The sequence below is a fragment of the Miniopterus schreibersii genome, assembly GCF_964146895.1.
Source record: "Miniopterus schreibersii genome assembly, chromosome: 15".
NCBI classification, from domain to species: Eukaryota; Metazoa; Chordata; class Mammalia; order Chiroptera; family Miniopteridae; genus Miniopterus; species Miniopterus schreibersii.
Window position 1 is genome coordinate 25,526,828 of NC_138115.1, and position 24,131 is coordinate 25,550,958.

Sequence of the window (24,131 nt, forward strand, 5' to 3'; positions counted from 1 at the left end):
CTCCTCTCAGATGCTTCTCTAGAGCCTGGTAAACACTAGGACTGGAGGAGCGGGAGGAGAGCTGCAGAGCGCTAGGAATCCTTCAGCCTGGAAAGGGTCTGGGCTGTGGCCAATGCCAGAGCTACTCCCAGACCACAGTCCCCCCTCTAGACTCTCAGGGTTTCCGCTGAACGGAGGCCCAGGCCATCTCCTTGGATAGAAGAATGCTATGTGCTTTCTCCTGGAATATAAGGCTAACCAGTCAGAAACCACCCAGGGCCCAGGGCAGCAAGCATGCTCTGAGCAGCGCCTCAACCTGCTTTGGGTTGTTGGTGCTCTTTCACAATGTGGGGAAAGGAAGAAATATCTTTGTAATCACTTGGGCTCATTACGAACACACATGAGCTGCACAATAAACCTAACAGATTATATAGTAAAAGCCAGGGAGGGGGTGGGAGTGTATGCTATTGATATATCCAGAACCAAACGGACATTGCCCATGATTTCTCAATTTCAGGGCAACAGTATTGGTCATCCCACGAAACACCTTTTCTGATTCAGAAAAAAAGAAATGCGTGTGATTTAACAAGCGCTCTCAATGTCTCTGCCTGAGAAAGTGACAGGATGTGGGAGCTCTTCATGCCTGGGGGGCGGAGGGCAGTGAGGAGGCTCTGGTGATGGTGGAGGAAGATGAGCATCTGAGCTCTAAACATTACGCTGGCTCAAGCCTGAGACACACAAGGCCATCAGGACATTCTCCGTGAGAGGAATGGCCTTGAATATTTAGAACAAAGTGTCTAAATCCTCCCACTGTATGCTGTCGCCCACTGTGATGTGTCTGATGCCACTGCAATACCCGCCCCGTGGGAAGAAGTCCACCGGCCCGGGGCCTGTGTGGGGTCCTCAAGAGTGAACGGGGGGGCCCCTGTGGGATGAGCCAGAGGGAGAAGAGACCAGCTACCGAGGAAGGCAGGCAGCGAGCCTGGGCCAGGCTCCATCAGAGGCAGGAAAGGGGAGAAACAACCTACCGAGGAGCTGCTTGTGTCATAAACCAAAAGGTTTTCTATTGTTAACATGGACACAGGAAGCACTTGAAAGCGGCCCTGTCTGCACAGTGAGGTCAGTTCCAGCGTCCCGCTGGGGCCAAGGCTGACACTCGCTGGACCCTCCCGCAGGCCCACCCCACGCCCCCAGACTTGGAGCTGGTCCTTTAGGGAACTGCAGGGCAACCTGCCAGAGTCCCGCACCCTACCTGAGGCTTCCCTTCCGTCGTCGTGGCAGCCTGCGGTGGCGCGGTGCCGGGCAGGGGCACACTGGCCCCTTCTGCAACCTTCTTCGCCTGCTCCCACTCCTGCCGGCTCATCACCAGCACTCGCCTCACTGCAAGGCAACCAGAGGGAAAAGCCCAGGGAGTGAAGGCCGCGACCTTCTGTGAGGTCCAGGCTCCAGTGCGGACAGAGGGAGTCCAGAGAGGGTCAAAGGCAGAGGAAGGGCGACCGAAAAGACCAGGGCGAGGAGAGGGAGAAGCCCCCGGCGACGTGTGCCTCAGGGAGAGGCCTTGGGCATCCCGACAATGTAGCCGCACCTCACAGCCCGGCTGGGCGGGTGGCTCAGGGAGCCCCTTCCTTTGGCCTCGCTCAGCTGGGACAAGAACTGCAAGACAGACGGGCAGGCACCCCCTCCCTCACCATGTCACTGAGACAGGGAGGGATCTAGATGGGACTCAGCACAGGAGGGCTGCAGGCCAGACGTGCTCTCTGCACACTCCATGCAGGAAGGGAGCTGAGCAGTGACGTGCGTTATCTATGGCTCCCGGTGACGTGGGAAATGAGGTGCATGTCCAGGCGTCAGGAATGACCAAGAAGGAGGGAGCTAAGCTCGGCTTCCTAGGAGTCAAATGTCTGAGCGCAGGATAGACTCTTGGATCTACAAAAGTGCTTGGCTGCCTGATTCAATCCTTCAGGGAATATTTCAGAGCCTTCAATGTCCCAGGCACTGTTCCTCACCCCTCAGTCATCATCTTCTCCAGATACCTCATTTTACAACAGAGGAACAGAAACCCTTCACACAAGGACAAGTAGGAAAGTAACAAGTGACAGAGCCCGAACTAGACCTGAGGACATCTGAGACCATCAACACTTGTCTAAAGACTCAGTCTGGTGGATTCTGATGGACCAGCAGGCCTGAAATAAGCTGTGGACTGGATGAACTTCTGCGGGATCCATTAACAGCATGGGCTTGCACACTGCACAGGCCTAGGCTCACATGCCAGGGCAGCCACAGGCTGGCTTTGGAAAGACGCAACTGTCTCTTTCATATTCTTTAAGTCAGCCTGGGCTAGAAAATGCACTGAAGCCAGAAGCTGATGGCTTTTTCACTAATAGTTTTTAGAGAATCTTAAAAGAATTGGATTTAGTTGTCTTGAGAAGAAAATGCTCAATTTGTCATTGTAACCTGTTAGATAGAGAGTGACAAGTTTCATGGATGCATTCATTCCAGTTAATCTTAACGCTTAGCTTCATTTCTGTGATGCCCTTTAAACCAACAAACTGAATTTCTGTCTAAGTCTCTTTGCTCAAGAGGGCGAAGAACTTTCTGAGGCTGTCATCCTCTGTCTCAAGGTTGTCAGGGAAACCACACCTTCCGCTATTCTTTTGTTACAAAAACTTATCTTTGGTAAACTGTGTGTTACAGGAAACTATATTTGTCAAAATGTTCATTGTCGCTGAACCTAGTGGAAACTGAGGTGATAGTTAACCCGGTGACCACAAGCCCTTGGTCTGGCGCTAATGAACTCAAGCAGCGTAAGAGGCCGTGCAGATATTCTTCCTGCTGGGCAATGGCTAAAGGCAGTTCTTTCTGGGAAAAAAGTATTCTACAAATAACAAAACAAACAATAACTCCAGCACATTAGCATCAAAGACATAACCCAGAATCAATTCTCCATGACACGGTTCTGTGATCTTGAACGAGTAACTGAAGGTCTCAGAGGCTTAGCTTCCACATCTGTAAGGGTGGGTGCAGTTATGCAGACGCCTTACCTCATGGGCTGGGGGAGGGAATCCCTGCTCTACCCCCAGGGTTAGCCAAGCTTAAGAGGGACACCCGCTCTGTGTCTCCCTACACTTTCTTACCCTCTCCTACCCACAGAACTAGCCAAGCAGAGTGACTGCAACACCCCTGGGCCATGTTTCAGCTGGGAGAGGGTCAGGAATGCTGACTTCCTTTTTCTCTCAGACCCTCTCCCCCCACCAGTGACTGGGTTTGGAAAGCAGCTGGACTGTCCCCACAGCTGCCTGTTTAAGCCACCAGCTCAGGGTCCTTTTTGCAGACTCAGCCCCATAACAAATATGGTCACGATCTGGATTTGGGAGGCTGCAGGCATCCTCATTGGCTTCAGGAGCCAATCCAGCTCTAACAGGAAGCTGATGCCTTAGGCATCACTGGGCCCTGTCACCAATAACAGAGCAAGGCTTTGATCTCGGTGTACCTGGTCACCTTGTTTAGTCACTGTCAGTTAAGTACCTGGAAGAGGAGAGGTAGGAGTGGGCTACCCGCAACCTCCAAGAATCCAATAATTCAATGACAAAACAAAGGCTACAAATTCTATCTTGCTCCCCATATCTCTGCCATTCCAGGAATGGGCAAGGAGGGCCATTCTCCCCAAGGCACAGTATTGAGCTGTCCAATCAGAAGACCCAAAGGAACTCGAAGGGCACTTCTAGGACCTCGAGGAATCTGGGCTGGAGAAGCGCTACCCCACTTGTCCCGACCACTCACCAGTATATGGTCGGCTATGTGTGCCATGGTCAGGGGCCTGGGAGCTCCCCTCCAAAGGATCATTGTTTGATATATTCCAGTTGTCCTCTGACTGGGGTCCTACCGAGGTAGGGGCTCCTGAAGGATCGGGAAATACACTCCTCCCAGAAATTCTCTTCCAGTCCTGTTCAGAACTGAATGGGGCCACAGTGACATGGAGGAGGAAAGATAAAGGATGGAAAGGGACACTTTAAAAGGCAGACTTCATTACTTACAAGCATGTCAGGTTTTCCCAGAGCCTGCCCGCTCCCTCCCTTGGGCCCAGGAGGCAGCCAGAAGTCTCCCTAGAGTGTAGTGGCCACGCCAGCTTCTCCCTTTGGACATAGGACCCAGTCCTTCCAGTGTGGCAACCGGGGTTTGGGAAAGAGATGAGTCAAGAGAGTGGAGCTTGGTTTTGCAGGGAGCAAAGGACCTCAGTCTCTTTTGGGAGCTCCAGTTGGACCTTTCTTGAGGCCTCCCCCCTCCCCTGTCTCAGCCCCTCACTTGTCTCTGCCCCTCTCCTGTCTGGAGAAGCCTGTGGGGAGCCCAGAAGAGAGCTGCCTGAGGCCTGGAGCCGAACCACAAACCCAGTGACAGTGCAGAGTCTGGGGCTCACCTTAACTTAGGAACTGGATAAACAGGGGTCCTGAAATTTCCATCTGCTCTAGGTGTTGCCATACGGGTGGGCACCTGGGTAAAGCCAGGGCCATGGCTGCCATAGCTATGTGGAATAAGCAGCGGTGGACCGGCCAGCTTGGATGGCAATTCCTCGTGTTGGGTCGAAGTCTTTGACTGAACCTCCTTTGTGACCAGAAGGCTCTGTTGGCTTTTGACTAGAAACAAAGACAAGAATGAGGTTCAGTGAATGCCCATCAGGGTTCTCACGCCAGAGAGGATGTGGAAAGGGGCCCTGAGACACCGGAAATGGACCAGTCACTCTGTTGTAAGATACCACAGCCAATTTAGTAACGTGTTCCACGGCTGGCCAGATTCAGGGCTGGGACCCACAGTTTTCTCAGAGACCAGGAGAGGGGCTGGTATTCCAGGGCCATGTCATCATCCCAGGAGACGCACAGGAGGCAGCAGGTCTAAAGAGGAGCCCAGCGGGTCTGCCACTGGCCCACGATTACACAGAAGTAAGTGGCAGATACAAATCCAGGATGTTGGTCGCCCTAAATCTAGGCCTCTTGCCACTGCCTTTCTACCTCCCATGGCTTTGCCCCCCAACGAAAGCAGCACAGTGTGAGTAGAGACAGGAGGTGAGCATTTATACAGCTCCGCGTGGTCCCTAGAGAGAGGGCTTGTGGGCAAGTGCTGGAAAGAAGGTCTACAAAATATGGGAAACTGTGAGGCGAGAGACCGGGCCAGCTCTGCCTGCAGACACTTCTGCCGGCGGACAAAATCTGAGCTCAGACCTGTTCCCTGCCTGGGGTCACCGCTGAAAACAGTGTCACCTCACAGTGACCTGCGCTGGAGAAGGCAGGACCTCAGGACCAGGGAAGGGAAGAGAGGTGGGGTTGGGGGGTGGACTCTCACTCTTGCTTCAGGACTACAGGGCCAGGGCTGCAGGGGAGGGTGGCGCCTGGAAGAGCAGGACGCCTTTCCCTTCTCTTGGAAGCGGGGACTAGGAGGGGCTTCCATCACCTTCCCTAACTGCCTGTCCCCTCTCTCCTCAGAGCTCCCACCACCCTGTGCTTGGCTCCATCACATCACTAGTTCCCTCTGGTTTCCCAGCTAAGGTGGCAGGTCCTGGCACACATCAACCTCGGTAAACCCCGCACTAAATGAATGAGTGAATGAGTGAGCATTAGAGGCACAGGGCTGGGAACTTAAACTGAAGTGTGAAAGGCAGCTTAGCAACCAGGACTAATATCCTTCTTCTGAGATTTCTGTGCAAGACTAAGAACTGCCCTTTCCTTAGAAACCTTAAGGCCAAAAGTTTAAACTCCACAAGACAGAGTTTCCCCTATTTTGATACAATTTTACCATCTTCGCCTACCAACTGTTGTGTTATCTTTTTGACATTTTTACATAAAATGTCACCACTTTTACACATAAAATATTCATTTTATATTTGTCCGAGTAAAAGTCTGTGAGCTTACGGATGGCTGTTAGCACTGGGGAGGCTCCTGAAATTAGGAAGACAAGTTCCCTTGCTCCTGAAGTTCTTTGAGGACAGAGACTGGACGGTCCTTGCCCACCTCCTTTAATCTTCCACAAGAACCACCCAGCCTTCCCTTGTCGTGAGCCCCAGGGACAAAGAAGCAGCGGTCACCCCAGGCGGGAAACAGGGCTGAGCTCAGGATTCGTCCTCAGGCAGAACTGGCCCAGCCTCTCTCCCTCCCACTAGTCAGGGCAGAGTGTCCATTGCCTGCTGTTCGCCTCTGCCTGCAGCCCAGCTCCCAGGCCTGGGCCTCCACCAGCACCGACAGGCCTGGGTCACAGAGCCAGGCACCTGGGGAGCTGCTGCCTCTGAGCACGAAATTCACCCACAGTCAGAGTCAGCAGAGCTGTGCAGAGCTAAGCTGCCCAGGAAAGAGCAGATCTGAGCAGGAGAGTTCCGCTGCCCACAAGCTCTGGCTGGCTCTACCTCTGCGACCATGAGGGACCCAGGTGCCCACCCCACTTCACCCCAGCCATGACTCTGTTTCCCCCAAAGAAGTCTTCAGGACTGAGTCACCGTGAGGACCCAACCATCTCACCGTTAGTGCAAGCCAACTCATGTGCAAAGAAACCCAGGGCCTTCCAGGTGACAGTCCCTGGGCAAGCCCTCTCTCCAGCTTACGTGAAACCTGGCTCCATGTCTGGGCCACTGAGGCCTTGTTCTGTTCCACCTCCGCTCCGCCAGGGGCTTTCCTGACCAGCTTTTCCCTCGGACTCAGAAAATGAGCAAACTCCTCTTCCCTCTGCACCCACCGGACCTGCTGGTGGAGGCTGTCAGTCTCAGCGGGGCTTGTCCTTGAATCCTAGAAGACACGGAAGATCCCCTTTGGAGACAGGGCGCTCCTGCAGCCCCTTCCCTAAGCCTCTAAACATGCTGCTGGCCCGGGAGCCACTGTGGTCAGTGCCAGGCCCTCCCAGGGTCAGAGGGAGATGAGTGTCAGAGCAAGTTTCACCCACTGCTGAAAGTGCGCTGGTTTAGGGCCTGGGAGCCCCGGAAAACACGCACAGCAAGAGGACAGAAAGGGGCTGTGCACAATGCCCCAACCACAGGGCCGGGGCTCAGCCGGGCCGTGCCTTTCCACCAGCAGACTGAATCCAGCACCGGAGACCCTGCCTTGCTCCTTTTTGTCCCCCAGGCACTATCCTTATGCCAGACACCTTGTCCTCTCTGCCTAACAACGTTTGAAAAAACTGCTGCGAAAAACAAATGCCAGGTCCCCTCTGAGACCTACTGAAAGCTGCTTGGGCTTTTCACATCTACCCAGAGCCCACGGGGGCTCCGGCTTGGGAGGCATCTAAGTCCAGCATGAGGGTTCATTCAAGGTTAGAGAGAAATGTTCTAATCAAGCCTGAACTTAGGGCCAGTGTAACCTTAAGCAGGAGCTGAAAAGAGTCAAAGATTAGAGCAGAGTCACTAAAGTAAACTAGGTGCCCGTTTTTGTTCTCATCATAGTCCACACAGATAGTATTTTCAATGAGAGAATGCCCGGCTCCTTTAGTGACCAGGTGTGCTTTTATTAAATAATAGATTTCATTGCTGCCTTTAACGCTAATATGCATGCTCTGGTTAAACACGGGCACGAGGGAGCGACAGCACTCAAATCCCAATTTGTACCACACAGAGCTTTCAGGCCCTGCTCATCCACAGCCACCTGCTGAGTGTGTGTGGCCACGTGTGCCACCGATGATGGACACTTAGCCCAAGGGACACACCCAGAGGCCAGACTGAGCCAATTCAAATCCCTTTGTCAGAAAGAGAGACCCAGAAGAAAGTAACCAATGAGTAGAGAGCACGGAGAGGTCCGGACTCAGGGTGGCACCTCAAGTGGCCATTGGAGGAAACAGAGCAAAGCGACCACACTGCCACCGAGACCTGGGGGCAGAAGCCTCGTGGGTTTATATTCCTAGACACCAAAGGTGCCCCCTTTCGAATAAATGAGACAAACAAGCTTAGGATGTAAGGAACAATCGATCGTGCCCTGTCAGTTTAAGAACTTACTTTCTTAACCCTTGCTTACCCTTCTGTCTGGAATGGCGTTTTGCAGGGCTCGCTTGATCCGCTTCAGCAAGCTGCGTTTTCTCTTCGGAGCTTCCAGAGCTTCCTCCTGTTCATCCGAGGAATCCTCCCACTCTGCAGCACACGGCAATCAACAAGGTCAGTGTGGTGCCCGGAACCTGTGTTCCCAATGCCCCACTGCACCCACCTGGCTCATGCTCACCCCAGGTACTCGGGCTCCCGCCTGTGAGCTCAGGGACACTGTCCCAGTGTCCATCCCTGGGTCACAAACTGTTGTTTCTGTTCCTGGGCACCACCGCCTCAGACCCCTGTCCACATTCAGGATTCCCTTCCCTTCCAGTCTGGCCCTCTGAGATCTGGGCTCAGTCCTGCTCGCAGGACAATTCGGGGCTCCAGGCTTTCTGTCTGGCACTTGAGTCCTGGCAGCAGCTTGTTCCCTGACTCCATTCTGATCCCAGATCCCAGGCCCTGTCACTGCCAGCTCCAGCCTAATACTGGCCCCACCTGACGCCCTCTCCCCACAGCTGTGTCAAATTCTGTCCCCTGTATGGGGGTATAATGGTGTGCAGGATAGATGGGTCCCTGCTCTTCAACTTTATTGCTCAGATCAGGTGCTCTCCCTCCAGTTGCAGTAACATCTGGATCACAGGGTTCAGAAGCCACATACATTCCCTGGCCCCACCCTCCAGAGTCTGGTTCCATAGGTCTGGGGAAAGTCTCTGCAATCTGCATTTTAACTTGCCCAGATGATGCTGACCGAGGTCAGCCAATGACCACACCTTAAGAAGCACCGACCCAGAGGGTAATACAGTCAGCAATTACAAGGAAAATGCTACCAAGGGACCATCCAGTGTGAGACAGGGAAGCACCCAGAAGTGTTCCTCAGGTCCAGTGAGAGGGGCCCTGCAGTTACAGCTGGACCATCCCTTGATTCACTCAAGGGACATTTACTGATAAGTAACATGAGTGTGAATATGCCAGTGCTGGGTGCCGAGGACACAGAAGAAAACCCTCAAAAAGTCACAGTGGAGGGTGGTCATCTCCAACTTGGCTGTATGTCTGAAACACCTGGGCCCCATCCCAAGCTAATTTCATCAGAATCTCTGAGGGTGGGCCCTAGGCCTTAATATTTATTTTGTAAACTCCCAGATCTTCTAGCAAACAGCCAAGCCTGAGAACCAACTGTTCTGAAGCAAAGGTTCTCCCCGTGTGAGCCACAGCACCGGCTGCACCTGGCAACTCACTAGAAACACAGATTCTCAGATCCCGCTCCAGCCCGACTGAGCACACCTTCTGGAGGTGGAGCCCAGCAGCCTGGGAGTCGGGAGACCTGCTTCTCACTGCACACCCCTCTGCCTTCAGGCCCTAGTTCCCTTCACCCAGGTTCAGGTGGCCAGGCACAATTAAAGAGCTACAATCTGAACAATGGAGAGGGCTGCAAATCTGTTCTCAGCCTTGGACACCGGGGAAGAAAATGTGGGCCTGCCTCCCTTGGAAGAGCCCTTCTCCGCGTCCACAGCCTTCGGGTCCCCACAGCTCCCTGAGGAGAAGGAGCATTTAGTGTCTCCAATGCCCAGGACCCATGTGAGACTTAGAGAAAAGGTGGGACTGCATGTGGGCGCTAGTCGGAAAAAGTGAGCCCTCTAGTCATCTTTCCCAGCAACAGGTGGGATGGAGCGGTGGTCACAACCACGGGATCTGGAGGCAGAAGGAGCAGAGTTCACAGGCCAGCCCTGTCCCTCTCTAGCTGAGCTCCCCTTGGCCAGTCCTTGAACCTCTCTCGGCGTCAGTGTCCTCACCTCCCAAATGAGGATGTTAATGCCCATCCCACATTGAAACCATGGGGATCAGGTAATGAGAACAGGAACCTGAATTGCTTGGTGAAGCACTTGGCACAAACCCAGCCCCCACCCTGGAAAGCTCAGGGCCACAGGAACAGGGCCTCTCTGAACTGGTTGCAAGACTGGGAACGAAATGTGGAACCTCAAGGCAGGACATGGGAGGAGATTGTGGGATTGCAAGAAAAGGCAGGAGGAACAGGAAAGAGAAGAAGCCTGGACAACCGCCAGGCATGACACAGACCATCCCATGCAGACTTACCCTCCTCCTTCCTGTGACACACCGTCTGGCTCTGCAAAGATGAAGAAGAGAGCGGGTTACAGCCAGCAGGGACCTCTGCTCGAGGAGTGACAGTGCCTAGCACCGTGAAGAAGGGACAGCCACTGCTTCCACACCCCCCATTAGAAACTGGAGGGCGCTCACAGTACACCAGCCCAAACCCACACACCTGCTGCCTTCCGTATGTGAGGGGATGGCACCGAGGCTGAATGGCAGCAATCTGAATGGAACCATGCTTTATTTTCCCATGGTGGGGAGGCAAGACTGGTAGAAGGACGGGAGCCCCATGGAAGCAGAGTGGGACAGGCACACAGTCAGTACTCTTGGTACAATGGGTGGAAACAGCCAGGGCCAGGTAGGTGCCCATCCTGTACTGTGGACATCTGAGCTGAGTGCCCCCTAGGTGGATGGAGGCATATGGGGACAGTCACTGAATTATCTGCTCAAACCCCCTTTCCAGAAAGTGCTGCTTCTCCCTCTGTGCACGTGGACAGGGCAGCCACATGTGACAGTGTGGCCCCACGCCACAGCCAAAGCTGGCTGTCCAGGTCTGGGCAGAGAATCCTGGACTGCAAATGTGTGGAGGCAAGAGCTGTCGGCACCCCATTGCTCTTGGGTTGGGTTTTCTTGGTTTGTGTGTGTCCTTGTTTGTTCTGCCTCGTGGAACACATAAGGAATGGAAGCTGATCCTCACAGGAACAAATGAAAAATAGATGTAGATATGGGGAAAGGAATGAGACACGTAGCAAAAGGAAAGCTCCTGACTGTGTTCCTGTCTCTGGTCCCAGGTTACTCCCACACCCAGCTGCTCCCTACCTGGAGCTCTGGGAGACGCCCCATCGACAAACACAACAGATCCCCTCTCCCGCTTAATTTCTGTGGCTTCCTATTACCTTCTGGCTAATGGCTCATCCAACTCTTTCTTGCTTTGCTAACTCTATTCCAGATACTCTTAAAGAGATGACTCACTTCCTAGGCTTCCCTACAGCTATAGCTACCCATGAGACACAGCTGAGACCAACAGAATAGAAGCAGGTCTCAGGACTTGACCTTTTCATCAACTTCGCCCACTGGGTATGGTTGTGATAGTTGGGGCCATGGCAGCCATCCTGCAACTACGAGAACATGAGAACAAAAACTAAACATTCAGAAGATGATAAAGAGAGACCCAGAGTCTGAGTTTCCAATGTATAATTTTGCTGCAAAAACGAGGTCAGCAACAGTCACCGCTATTGGTGTGACAATATAAAAACATAAAAACACACCCTAGTGATCTAGTGTGCTGTGTTTAGCCAATACGTTCCTTAACTGAAACATTTACAAACAAGAGTTCAGGTAACGTAAGGAAGAAACCTCGAGACTGGACCTGAATGGCCACAGCAGTGAAGAGCCTAGAGTTCTGGGGGTGAACAGTGAAAAGAAAAGCAGCGGGAAGAGGGTAGGAATATTGCCTGGGTGAGGCATGGCTGGGAGGACAGAAAAGCAGAAACAGCAAGGGGTGCAGGTACACAAAGAGGGGGCTAGACAGTGGCAGTGGGTGCTCAGCCCATGGAAGCCGTGTGCAGGGCGCTATCAGAACCATGGCGAGGACCTGAGGCCATGCGGGGGACATCTGGGGAAAGATGCCCTTCGGCAGGGACCTGGGGCTCAGAAGGGCAGGTGAGCCTGGATGGGGCAGAGAATCGTGAGCAGTAGGTGAAGAGGCACTGGGCCAGGTCTAGGAGATGGAGCTTAGTAAGTGCCTTTCATCACACGAGTGTATCTGACCCCTGAAGTATCAACTGGGTGCCAGTATTTAATGTGCTCTCTGGAGTTAGTGTGAGCCCATCTGCTTGCAGTCCCTAAGGACAACGGCGCAACTTCAGCCTGGAGGCAGGCAGGTGGCATCCTCATGGCTTTGTGCCCCTCAAACCTGAGGATTCCTCTCTCTTTAAAGAACCTGAGTAATGAGACAGATGGTGGGGCGTCCAGAAGAATCTAAGGAGATCCTCACAGGGAAGAGGCCTGGGGCACCAGGGGCTGGCGGGGAGATGGGACAGACCTACCATCTCCTCCTGGGAGGCCACATGCCTGGCTCGTCGACGGAACCCAAATAGGGTGGCACTCCTCTGGCGCTGGGCCTTGGGAGCTGCTGCCTTGTGAACCTGAGACAGGGAGGTGCGCAGCCTCTGAATCTCCTCCTGCAGCATCTTGTTCTCCTGCAGCACCTTGTTCTCCTGCAGCATCTTGTTCTTCTGCAGCACCTCCTTCTCCCTCTGCAGCATGTTGTTCTCCTGCTGCAGCGTACTGTTCTCCTCCTGCAGTGTCCTGTTCTCCTTCTGCACCGTCTTGTTCTCCTTCTGCACCGTCTTGTTCTCCTTCTGCACCGTCTTGTTCTCCTTCTGCACCGTCTTGTTCTCCTTCTGCACCGTCTTGTTCTCCTCCTGCAGCATCTTGTTCTCCTTCTGCAGCGTCTTGTTCTCGCTCTGCAGCATCTCGTTCTCTATCTGCAGCGTCTCGTTGTCCTCCTGCAGTGTCCTTTTCTCCTCCTGCAGTGTCCTTTTCTCCTCCTGCAGCGTCCTGTTCTCCTTCTGCAGCGTCCTGTTCTCCTTCAGCATCATCCTGTTCTTCTTGTGCAGGGTCCTGTTCTCCTCCTGCAGGGTCCTGTTCTCCTCCTGCAGGGCCCTGTTCTCCTCCTGCAGGGTCCTGTTCTCCTCCTGCAGAGTCCTCTTCTCCTTCCTCAGCGTCCTGTTTTCGTCCCGCAGCGTCCTGTTTTCGTCCCGCAGCGTCCTGTTCTCCTCCCGCAGCTGGTGGGAATGGGGTGGTCAGTTAGTCATGACCGCAGGGGCCTCTGAGGGCCCAGTGTCGGCGGCTCTGCACCAGATGGCAAACGCTGGTCGGCGTTTCACCCGGAGCAGGGTGGAGGGTTTCCAGGCCTGGGAAGGTGGTTTTCTAACAAGACTGACCACCTTCCAGCTTGGGAACATTTTCAAGCCGTGCCTGGGGAGAAGGAAGGATTGAATGCAGGCCCCAAACATCAGGGGGAAGGGCTCTCTGTCAGGTGTGGCCACCACTTAAGGACAGTCAGGGAAGTTGGCGGTCATTGGAAAATCTTCAAATGGATGTTTTTAGGTGAAAACAAATGGTGAAAAAAATGTAACATGCTACCTCTGCTCTCTGAGCAGAGAGAAAATGAGACTATGTGTATTTGCATACAGAAACTCTAGAATAGTATGAAAGAAAATACAAGTGGTCACCTGTGGATGGTGGGTGTAGGGGACAGGTAGGTGAAGACTGGGTGGAAGTGAGACTGAACTTAGTGTACCTTAATGTACTTCTCCTGCTTCAGGAATGAGTTTGGATGCAATTCCCATTTTAAAGTGTTTCAAATAAAGTAAAACCATCCAATGGGGTTGCTGGAGTGGGGTGGATACTATGTGCCCGACTCGGACTCAAGCCCTTTCATGCTCTGAGCTCTCTGCATGCAGAACCTGGGGCTGCTGTAAACGGGCTTCCTCTTCAACTTGCCTCCTCCTCAGGGCATTTTTATAGAGGATGTTTACTCTGCCCTGAAGCCTGCTGCTCTCTGTTCACTGGTCTTACATCTGAGCCCTTCCACCGGGGCTCTGGGTGAACTATCACTGAGGTCCACAGCCACCTGGTTCTCTCCTGGGTGGGATTTCAAAGAAGGGTGACCAGGCAATTCATTTGAGGGTTATACAAAGCCTCTTGGGCGGGCCTCACGGGGTCACTGCCGAGGGGACCACACTGGAAAGGCTGCGGTGGTCCAGAAGACAAGGCCTGGAGTCCCCTGTCCCTGCCCCTGTGTGGGCAGCTGGCCCTTCTGTGTACTGATGAGGGTCAGCAGTCAGGAACAATATCAGCAACAAAATACCTGCCAACCAGTTCAAGGTGGGGGAAAGGTGGTGTGCTGGAGGTTGAGAGGAGGTCACGGGAACCAAGCTCCCCCCGACCACCCAACGAGACCTACCTGCACCGCCTCAACTTCAAACTCTTCTAGAAGTTTCTTTGTTTCCATTTTCCATTTTGTGTCCTGAAAAATAAGTTTATAAAATGAGACCCTCTAGATATTAAACTACATTATAAAACTACAGGAATTAAAAAGTACTGGCTCACGATTAGGAAGAGAGATAAGTGAAAAGAATACAAAGCTCAGAGGAAGAGGGGAAAACATGGAATCTTAGTCTGGGGGAGGATGGGTTATTGACTCAGGGTTTTCAAACAAGCAGCTAACTGCCTGAAAAAAAACTATGAACTTGGGCCCTTATTTCATATCTTAAACCAAAATAAAGTGTAGATGGGTCAATGATGTAAATGTAAAAAATGGGAGTGACTGTAGGCAAGGTGGTGGGGTAGGAGGTTCCAGCTCTCAAGCCACCCACAGAGAAGATGACTTTTATGGGAACCTGGGAATCCAGCTCACAGGCTCCAGTCCCTCAGTGAAGCAAAAATCAGAGAGTAGTTGCCTTGAAGAGGAGAAGACAGTTTCACTTTATTGCATCACCTCTTCCCCAAGGCAGCACAGCTCAGCGCCAGGAGAGACTTCCTCAAGCTTGCAAACATTCCCACAAGGAAACATGAGATTGAGTGAGCACCCAGCTGCCCCAGTTTTGAGGGCTGCTGCCCAGGAAGCCACTTCTGTCTCACCACCCCCAGAACTGAGGAAGTGGGTGTGGCTGAAATTGGCCTGGGACACTGGCACACAGACCTCACCAACTGGCTCGGCCCTATGGGCTGCCTTGTGGATACCAGGAGGTGTGGGAGGAGAGAAAGTAAAAGTGTAGAGCGTTTGTGTGCAGTTGAGGTTAAGTTTTATCAGCTTAAAACAGACTTTGTAACTATAAAATGTTTTATATAAGCCTTATACTAATCGTAAAGAAAAACACCTACAGCAGGTACACAAAAGATCAAAAGAGGAAAGAATCAAAACATAACACTACAAAAAAAAAAAAAAAAGGCTTCAAATCATGGAGAAAGAGAGAAAGAGAGAAAGCAAATAAAGTAACTTCAAAAAAAGTTTGAAGACAACAAAATGGCAATAGTAAGTACTAATGTATCAAAAATTATTTTATATTTTTCAATTACAGTTGACATACACTATTATATTAGTTTCAAGTGTACAACAGAGTGATTACACATTATAAACCTTATAAAGTCATCACCCCAATAAGTCTAGTGTCTGACACCATACATAGTTATTACAATATTTTTGACTGTATTTCCTATGTTGTACTTTACATTCCTGTGGTTGTTTTTATAAGAGGCAATTTGTACTTCTTAATCCCTTCATCTTTTTCACCAAAGCTCCCAACCCCCCTCTCATCTGGCAACCATCAGTTTGTTATCTGTATCTATGAGTTTGTTTCTGTTTGTTAGTTCATTTATTTTGTTTTTTGATTTCACATATAAGTGAAATCATATGATATTTGTCTTTTTCTGTCTTTTTCACTTAGCACAATACCCTCTAGTTCCATCCATGTTGTCTCAAATGACAATATTTAATTCTTTTTATAGCTGAGTAATATTCCATTGCATATATGTACCACATCTTTATCTATTCATCTATTGATGGACACTTAGGCTACTTTCATATCTTGGCTATTATAAATAATGCTGCTATTAACAGAGCGGTGCATGCATCCTTTTGAATTGGTGTTTTGGATTTCTTCGGATAAATAAACAGAAATGGGTCTGCTGAGTCATGTGGCAGCTCTATTTTTAATTTTTTGAGGAATCTCTGTAGTTTTCCATTATGGCTGAACCAATTTCCAATCCCACCAGTAGTGCACAAGGCTTCTCTTTTCTCCCCATCCTAGCCAACACTTGTTGTTGGTTTATTATCAATAATTACTTTACACTTAAATGGATTAAACTCTCCAATCTTCAGAACTGGAGTGGCTGAATAAATTTAAAAAACCCCAACGGCAACAAGGTCAAACTCTATGCCGTGTGCAAGAGACTCACTTTAGCATTAAGGACACACATGGACAGAAACTGAAGGGTTGGAAAAAGATATTTCATGCAAATGGTAGCCAAAAGAGAACAGGGGTAGCTATCCTTATATCAGACAAAAGACTTTAAGTCAAAAGGTGTCACAGAGACAAAGGAAGTCATTATATAATGATAACGGATCAATTCATTAAGAGGATATAACAATTGTAAATATATAGGCACCCAACATCAGAGCACCTAGATATATAAAGCAAATATTAATAGAACTAAGGGAGAAATAGATAGCAATATAATTACAGTAAGGGACTTACATACTCCACTTTCAACAATGGATATTTCACCCAGACAGAAAACCAGTAACAAAAAAGCACAAAAGGAAGGAAATTATAAACATTAGAGCAGATATAAATGAAAGAGAGACTAGAAAAAGAATGTAAATGATGAACAAATCTAAGAGTAGGCTTTTTGAAAAGATAAACAAAATTGACAATTCCATAGCTAGACAAAGAAAAAAGAAGGGTCTCAAATAAAATCAGAAATGAAAGAGGCGACATTACAATTGATGCCACAGAAATGCAAAGGATCACAAGACACTACTATGAACAATTATATACCAATAAATGAATAATATAGAAAAAGTGAATAAATTCCCAGACACATACAACCTGCCAAGACTGAATCATAAAGAAATAAAAAATCCTAAATGGACCTATGAATAATGAGATTGAATCAGTAATCAAAAAATCTCCCAATAAAGAAAAGCCCATAATCAGGTGACTTCACTGGTGAATTCGACTAAACATTAAAAAAAATTAATGCAAATTCTTTTTAAACAATTGAAGAGGAAGGCACACTTCCAAATGCATTTTATGAGGCCAGCATTACGCTTATCAAAAGCCAGACAAGGACACTATGAGAAAGAAAATTCAGACTCCAATAACCCTGATGAACATTGATGCAAAAATCCTCAACAAAACACAAGCAAACCAAATTCAACAGCACATTAAAAGCATTATACACCATGGTCAAGTAGGATTCATCCCTAGGATGCAAGAATGGTTCAACATAAACAAATCTATAAATGTGACACACCACATTAACAGAATAAAGAATAAAATCATATTATCATCTCAATAGATATAAAAATGCATTTGACAAATTGTGTATAGAAGGAATAGACAATGTAATAAAGACCAGAGATGACAAGCCCACAGCTAACACTTTTTCTCTAAGATCACTTCTATTAGCACTTCTATTCAACCTTAGCACTTCACTTCAACATGGTATTGGAAGTCCTAGCCACAGCAATCAGGCAATAACATGAATAAAAGGCATTCATATTGTAAAGGAAGAAGTAAAATGATCTCGGATTGCAGATGATTTTATATGTAGAAAGCCCTAAAGACTCCAAACCAGATTCAGTAAAGTGACAGAATAGAAAATAACGTGCAAAAATCAGTTGTGTTCCTATACACTAGCAACAAACTATTCAAAAACGAAATTAAGAAAACAATCCCACTTATAACAGCATAAAAAACAATTAAAAAACTAGGAATAAGTTTAACCAAGGAGGTAAAAGATCCGTACACTGAAAACAATAAAAACATCAATCTAAAAAATTGTAGAAGACACAAATAAATGGAAAAATATTCTGTGCTCATGGATTGGGAAAATAGTGTTAAAATGTCCTTACTACCCAAAGAAACCTACAGATTCGATGTATTCCCTACCAAAATTCCAATGGCGTTTTTCACAGAAATAGAAAGAAAAATCTTAAAACACAGAAGACCCCCAATAGCGAAAAAAATCTTAAGCAATAAACCAAAACTGCAGCCGTAACTTCCAATAATTTCAAATTATATTACAAAGCTATAGTAATCAAAGCAGCATGGTGCTGCCATAAAACAGAATAGACCAGAATACAGGACCCAGAAAAAAGCCCACACATAAATGGTCAACTAATCTCTGACAGGACACCAAGTACACAAAATGGGGAAAGGAGAGTCTCTTCAATAAGTGGTGTTAGAGGAAATCGATATCCACATGCATAAGAATGAAATTGGACCAATGTCTTCTTCCATACACAAAAAGCAACTCAAAGTGAATTAAAGACTTAAACATAGGACCTGAAACTGTAAAACTATTAAAAAAAAAATTGAGGGAAAGCTCCAAACATTGATCTTGGCAATGATTATTTTGGACATGAAACCAAAAGCACATGCAACAAAAGCAAAAGTAAACAAGTAAGACTACAACAAACTAAAAGTTTCTGTGCAGCGAAGGAAATGATCCAAAAAATAAAAAGACAATCTACAGAATGGGGAAAAAAAAGATTTGCAAACCATATATCTGAAAAGTGGTTAATATCCAAAAAATAAGAAAACTCATATAACTCAATAGTACAAAACACAAATAAACCAATTTAAAAATAAACAAAGAACCCGAACAGACATTTCTCCAAAGAAAACATACAACTGGCCAACAGGTATACGAAAAGGTGCTTAACATCATTAATCAGCAGAGAAATGAAGATCAAACCACAGTGAGATATCACCTCACACCTGTAGGGATGGCTATTATTTAAAAAATAAACAAGGTAAGTGTTGGCGAGGATGTGGAAAAAGGGGAACCCTTGTGCACTGCTTCTGGGAATGTAAATTGGCATAGCCATTATGGAACACTGTGTGGAGGTTCCTCAAAAAATTAAAAACAGAAAGAGTTACTCATTTTCTCTAGATATCTCCCATGTACACATGAGGTATACATGCTAATAAACTTCATTTTGTTTTGGTTTTGTTAAAAAAATTAAAAATAGCCCAGCCAGCGTGGCTCAGCAGTTGAGCGTCAACGTAGGATCCAGGAGATGCTGCAGTTGGATTCCTGGTCAGGGCACATGCCCCGGTTGTGGGCTCGATCCCCAGTAGGGGGTGTGCAGGAGGCAGCCGATCAATGACACTCATCATTGATGTTTTTATCTCTCTCTCTCCCTCTCCTTCCTCTCTCTGAAATCAATAAAGACATATTTTTTAAAAATTAAAAATACAACTACAATATATTCCAGAAATCCCACATCTTGGTACTGATCCAAAGGAATTAAAATCAAGATCTGGAAGAGATACTCACACCCCCATGTTCACTGCAGCATTATCCACAAGAGCTAAAATATGGAAAGCTAATAATCCTTCTAAAGATGAGTGGATAAAGAAAATGTAGTTTAGCCCGGCCGGGAGTGGCTCGGCGGTTGAGCATTGACCTAGGATCCAGGAGATCGAGGTTCGATTCCCGGTCGGGGCACATGCCCAGGTTGCGGGCTCGAGGCAGCTGATCAATGACTCTCTCATTACTGATGTTTCAGTTCTCCCTCTCTCTCCCTCTCCCTTCCTCTCTCTGAAATCAATAAAGATATATTTAAAAGAAAAAACGAAAAAAGAAAATGTAGTATATTCATACCCTAGAATGTTATTGAGCCTTAAAAAGCAGAAGGAAATCCTGCCATTTGCATAAATATGAATGGACCTAGAGGACATTATGCTAAGTGAAATACGTCAGCACAGAAAGACTGCATGATCTCATGTACATGGAATCTAAAATAGTCAAACGTGTCAAAACAGAGAATAGAATGGTGATTGTCAGGGCATAAGAGGCAGAGAAAATGGTGAGGTTATAAGGTCAAAGGATACAAAATTTGTTATGCAAGATATATATATAATACTGTGTATTTAAGCTTAGCTAAGAAGTAGGTAGATCTTATGTTAGGTGTTATTATCACACACAAGGAATATAACAATAATAAAGAGGGTGGGAGGGAACTTTGGGGGTGATGAATATGCCTATGGCCTGATGGTGGTGATGGTTTCAATGGTGTATACTTATGCCCAAACTCACTGAGTTCTACACCTTAACCATGTACAGCTGTTTATATGTCAATCATACTGAAATAAAGTAATGTGAATGATAAATAAATAAATAAATAAATAAATAAATAAGGCCATAAAAGTACTGAAAAAGAACCCCACCGGATATATTGTTTTAAATGGCCATAAAGAAAAGATTAATAATTTGAAAACTCTGACTACATAAACATTATTCATAGTGTATGGCCAAGATCCTGTTAAAGAACATTGAAGGACCAATAGAAAACCGGAAAATGTTCACAACAAGAACAACAAAAGTTTGGATTAATTTCCATGCATTATGGGAACTCAGGAAATCAACAGAAAAACAGGCAAAGGATGTGAACAGACTTCATAGAAAAAAATGGCTTTTTTAATGTGAAGCTGGTGAAATGCCCAGCGGTGGAAACACTTTACTGCTGACTATTAGCCACGAAGGTCTTTCTCAACAACCTTGTGCTTCTCTCGACAGAAGCACAAGCATGGTTACTGACTGCCAAAGGCCCTTCCTTGACGTGGAGCTAATTACCGGTGACACAGACCACACATAACTGGACTGTGCTGACGCATCCAGTGGTGACCAGAGCTACCTCCAACCAGCCCACGAGAGCAGATTGGACACAAATCTCCAATTCCATATTTGTTGACCTCAAGTGGTAGCATGAAGTCGGCCATGGTGGGACTATTGACACCACAGAAAGTAACAAATGCTGCAAATCAAAGATTTTCTACTTCCATAGAGCCAGGTGTGAAATACTTGCCACCCACCACAGGATCCATCCCACATATCATCAAATCCCATAGGTCGTCACACTTTCTAAGAGTTGTTTTGAACTGGGTTGGAGTAAAAGGAGGGCAAGGGATGGAACAGGAGACACGCTGTGTGCATTTTGAAAAGATCCCAGGCAAACGTGACACTGCACACACGCATATCAGCAGCCTCACTGAGCCCCCCAAGAACCCCATTCTATGCTGTCATGTGTTGGCGGAAGGTCTGAAAATATAGAACCTGATGTTTTTCAACTTTCCCAAAACCACAGAGCAAAAATGAGAGGCTTGTTTAGAAGCCAACATGGTTTTTGGTAGGTTCTAGGAAGAAAGGCCTGGGGGATCAGCTCACCTGAATTTCTATCTTCTCCTTTAGGGCCTGAAGCCCCTTCAGTGCCTGCTGGTGTTGCTCCTTGAAATCATCCTGCAGAGACCAGGGCATAATTTAATTTACATGGAGATCTAAACATGATTTTGTCTTTTACATCCTGAGCTGTGGCAGAGGGCACACCTTACCCGCCCACAAATGCCAGCCTGCCCTCCTTAGATATCCCCACACCTGGAACATCCCCACAAGCCCATGTTCCCCTTCACCGGGGTCTCCTGAGAGCTCAGGCCGCGCACGGGACGAGCAGGTTCCAGGGGAGAGCGGAAGACAACCTGTCTTACAGTGCTTTTCACAGTCACTCTAACTGGAATCTTAACTGAGGTTTTCCCTCAGAATTTAAGAAATATACTAACAAAACAGTTATTCAACTACTCTGAAAACTTTGTATCCAGTTTGGCTCCTATACTTTCCTAAATGTAAAATAATAAACTGTCGGGCGAGAGGAGACAGCAGTGAGACACACAGGCATGAGCACGTAAGCAATCCTTGGGGGAAAGACAAAAACAAAAAGGGGTGTCCCAGTTCAGGAGAATGTGGCCCAAGTTCAAAGGAAAGCACCGACGGTAAAAGTCATGTCTTCATTTATCAACACTCAGAATTTGCTAACCGGAAGCAACCCTTTGACCCTTGATGAGGCGGATTCTGAACAACCCCAAATTCAAATCGATACCTGTCTACCGGTGTCCAGTGAGGCAGCGCCGTGTCGGGGAGGGAGGGCGCCGGGGAGTTTAGCTGAGCTCAGGAAGGGGGCCTGGGAGCTGGGGGTTAGGAGCATGAGGTCCCTATGGTGAAGCAGCATCTTACTTTCCACAAACCACCCCTGACCACCCTGGGGAAACGTTTAGGAGGGGAGGGCAGGGTCACTACAGAAAACTATACCACACACACACACACACACACACACACACACACACACACACACGGCTCTCATTTCCACCCCACCGCCTCCCATCCTTTGCTTTCCAGCTCAGATCGTGAGGATGGATCACCCAATACTCTAGGCACAGTCCAAGACAATCACCTTCTTGAAAAGTTGACTTTTTAGGCAACTGGTATCTGACCTCACAGCTATTAGCCTAGCAGATGCAGAGGAAATAAAACTAGTACAAACCAGCAAGTAACTTTTGAGAACATAGAAGCAGATTTTCAACAAAAGAACTCTGAAAACTTTTTTACCCCGGGTATCTCTTCTAACAAAGAGTTATGGAAAGCAGAACTTTTCATTTCATCCCAAAATGATTTTTTTTGCTTGTGCATTTCCTCAGATAGCATTTCTTTCCAATTATCAAAAATTTGGTTAGCATCTCTTTCCCTCTGAGAGGTGGTCTCTGCTTCCTACAAAGAAAGGCAAGAACAATAGAATCGTTAAAACTGCATTATGGCAAATATTTTCTGAGAAACTTCTAGGGCCCCTTGTCCGTGCAGGTCACCATGGAGACCCAAAGAACATCTGTCCCAGAGTCCTCATTGTTTGGATTTGGAGTAGTCAAGTTTTACGTGAACCTTCATGTCCCTTGAGGCTGGAGATCATGCCTCTCCTGTCTTTCTGTCCTCACAATGCCTGGCAGTGTCGATGCTCAATAAACGTGAGCCAAGAGCATGAATAGCGAATGAATAAATGAAGGAATGAGTGAGACAAGTTTATGTACTTTCATTTTATAAATATTTACTGAGAACCTCCTTTGGGCTGGGTTCTGAAGCTTTCAGAATAGGACCCATGCTTTGTCCTCGAAAAGCTGAGTGAACTGTAAGAAGTTAAAATTCACATTCAAATGCCTTTCCAGGGTGCTGAATAATGCAGGAAAGTTCAACTCCCTGCTCTACTTCTGGCCTGACAGGTCTGGCAAAATAATAGAATTTTCCTTTCCAGACTGCGTAAAGTCATTTGCCACATCTGTGAATATGCCCCCTGAGCTCGGCCTCCCAGCTCCTGGAGACCAGCCAGAACTTTGGCCTGCGGGACACATGTGCACCCTGCTTCTCTGGGAATCCACGCCCGAGTCTCCTGGCATGTGTTCTCCATGCCCACCTGACGCTGCTGCTTCTCCTCCTTCAGGGCTTCTAGCTCCTCTTGGGTCGACTTTAACTTGGCCCGCAGCTCTTCTATTGCCTCCTCCACTGACTTTTCTTGCTTCTTCTGTTTTTCTGTGGGGTCTGTGCAAACAGAGGGTGACCAGTTTAAGTGAAAACGTCAGTGGAATGCAGTTCCTCGCTCACTTTGTCAGTCACACACCTCAGTCTGAGACCAGCTTTGCCACTTACATTGCACATTGACCTTGGTCTAATTCTCAGTTTCCCCAAACTGGAAAATGGACATAATAATAGCACCTGACTCAGAGGTTGTTGTGAGGATGGAATGTGATCATGGAAAGTGCTAGCATAGTGCCTGGCTTGACGCTTCATAAATGCGAACTGTTACCGTCATTTAAAATAACTCTTGCCCTGCCGGGCATGGCTCAGCGGTTGAGCGTCAACCTAGGATCCAGGTGACTGGGGTTCGATTCCCGGTCAGGGCACATGCCCGGGTTGCGGGCTCGATCAATGACTCTGTCATCATTGATGTTTCCATCTCGCTCTCTCCCTCTACTTTCCTCTCTCTGAAATCAATAAAGATAATGTTTAAAAAATAATAATTCTTTTGACAGTACTGACACATAGAAATGTGAATGCAAAATTACTAGATTAAGAGAAGCAGAATACGAAATAGCATGTACACATTGACTATTAATACAAAGAACCTACCTATGTATCCTGACTGCAATCAGAGAGGAATTTAAAGTAATGAAAATAATTGCAGTTTTAAGGTCACTTTTTTTAAATAATGTAATTTAATCACATACTTCTAAATTTCAAATGAGAGAAAGGCACCATGCAGTATAAATGAACATTTTAGCTAAGGTTGAGTTGTGTGTACAACTTTAATTTTTTGAAGTTAAAAACAGATTCAGAATGAATTATAGAAGAACATTCTAACTAAACCACATACTGATAAAACAGTAGGGTAAAGGTTAATGAAAAAGACACCAATTGTACATTTGTTACCTTTTAAAGTACA

At 47.6% G+C, this 24,131-nt stretch overlaps 1 long non-coding RNA gene across 5 annotated transcripts in view; it reads left to right on the forward strand.

The window, feature by feature from the left end:
* Nucleotides 1–24,131, forward strand: part of LOC308567470 — a 132,449-nt gene that overhangs the window by 95,452 nt on the left and 12,866 nt on the right. For 3 of the 5 annotated variants that reach the window (XR_014000305.1, XR_014000310.1, XR_014000312.1), the window contains 2 exons: nucleotides 7,986–8,095; nucleotides 9,107–9,194. This is a non-coding gene — a long non-coding RNA (uncharacterized lncRNA). Of the gene's footprint in view, nucleotides 1–5,453; nucleotides 5,546–7,985; nucleotides 8,096–9,106; nucleotides 9,195–24,131 lie in introns of those variants that run through there. The other 2 variants (XR_014000311.1, XR_014000309.1) reach the window with 2 other exon arrangements.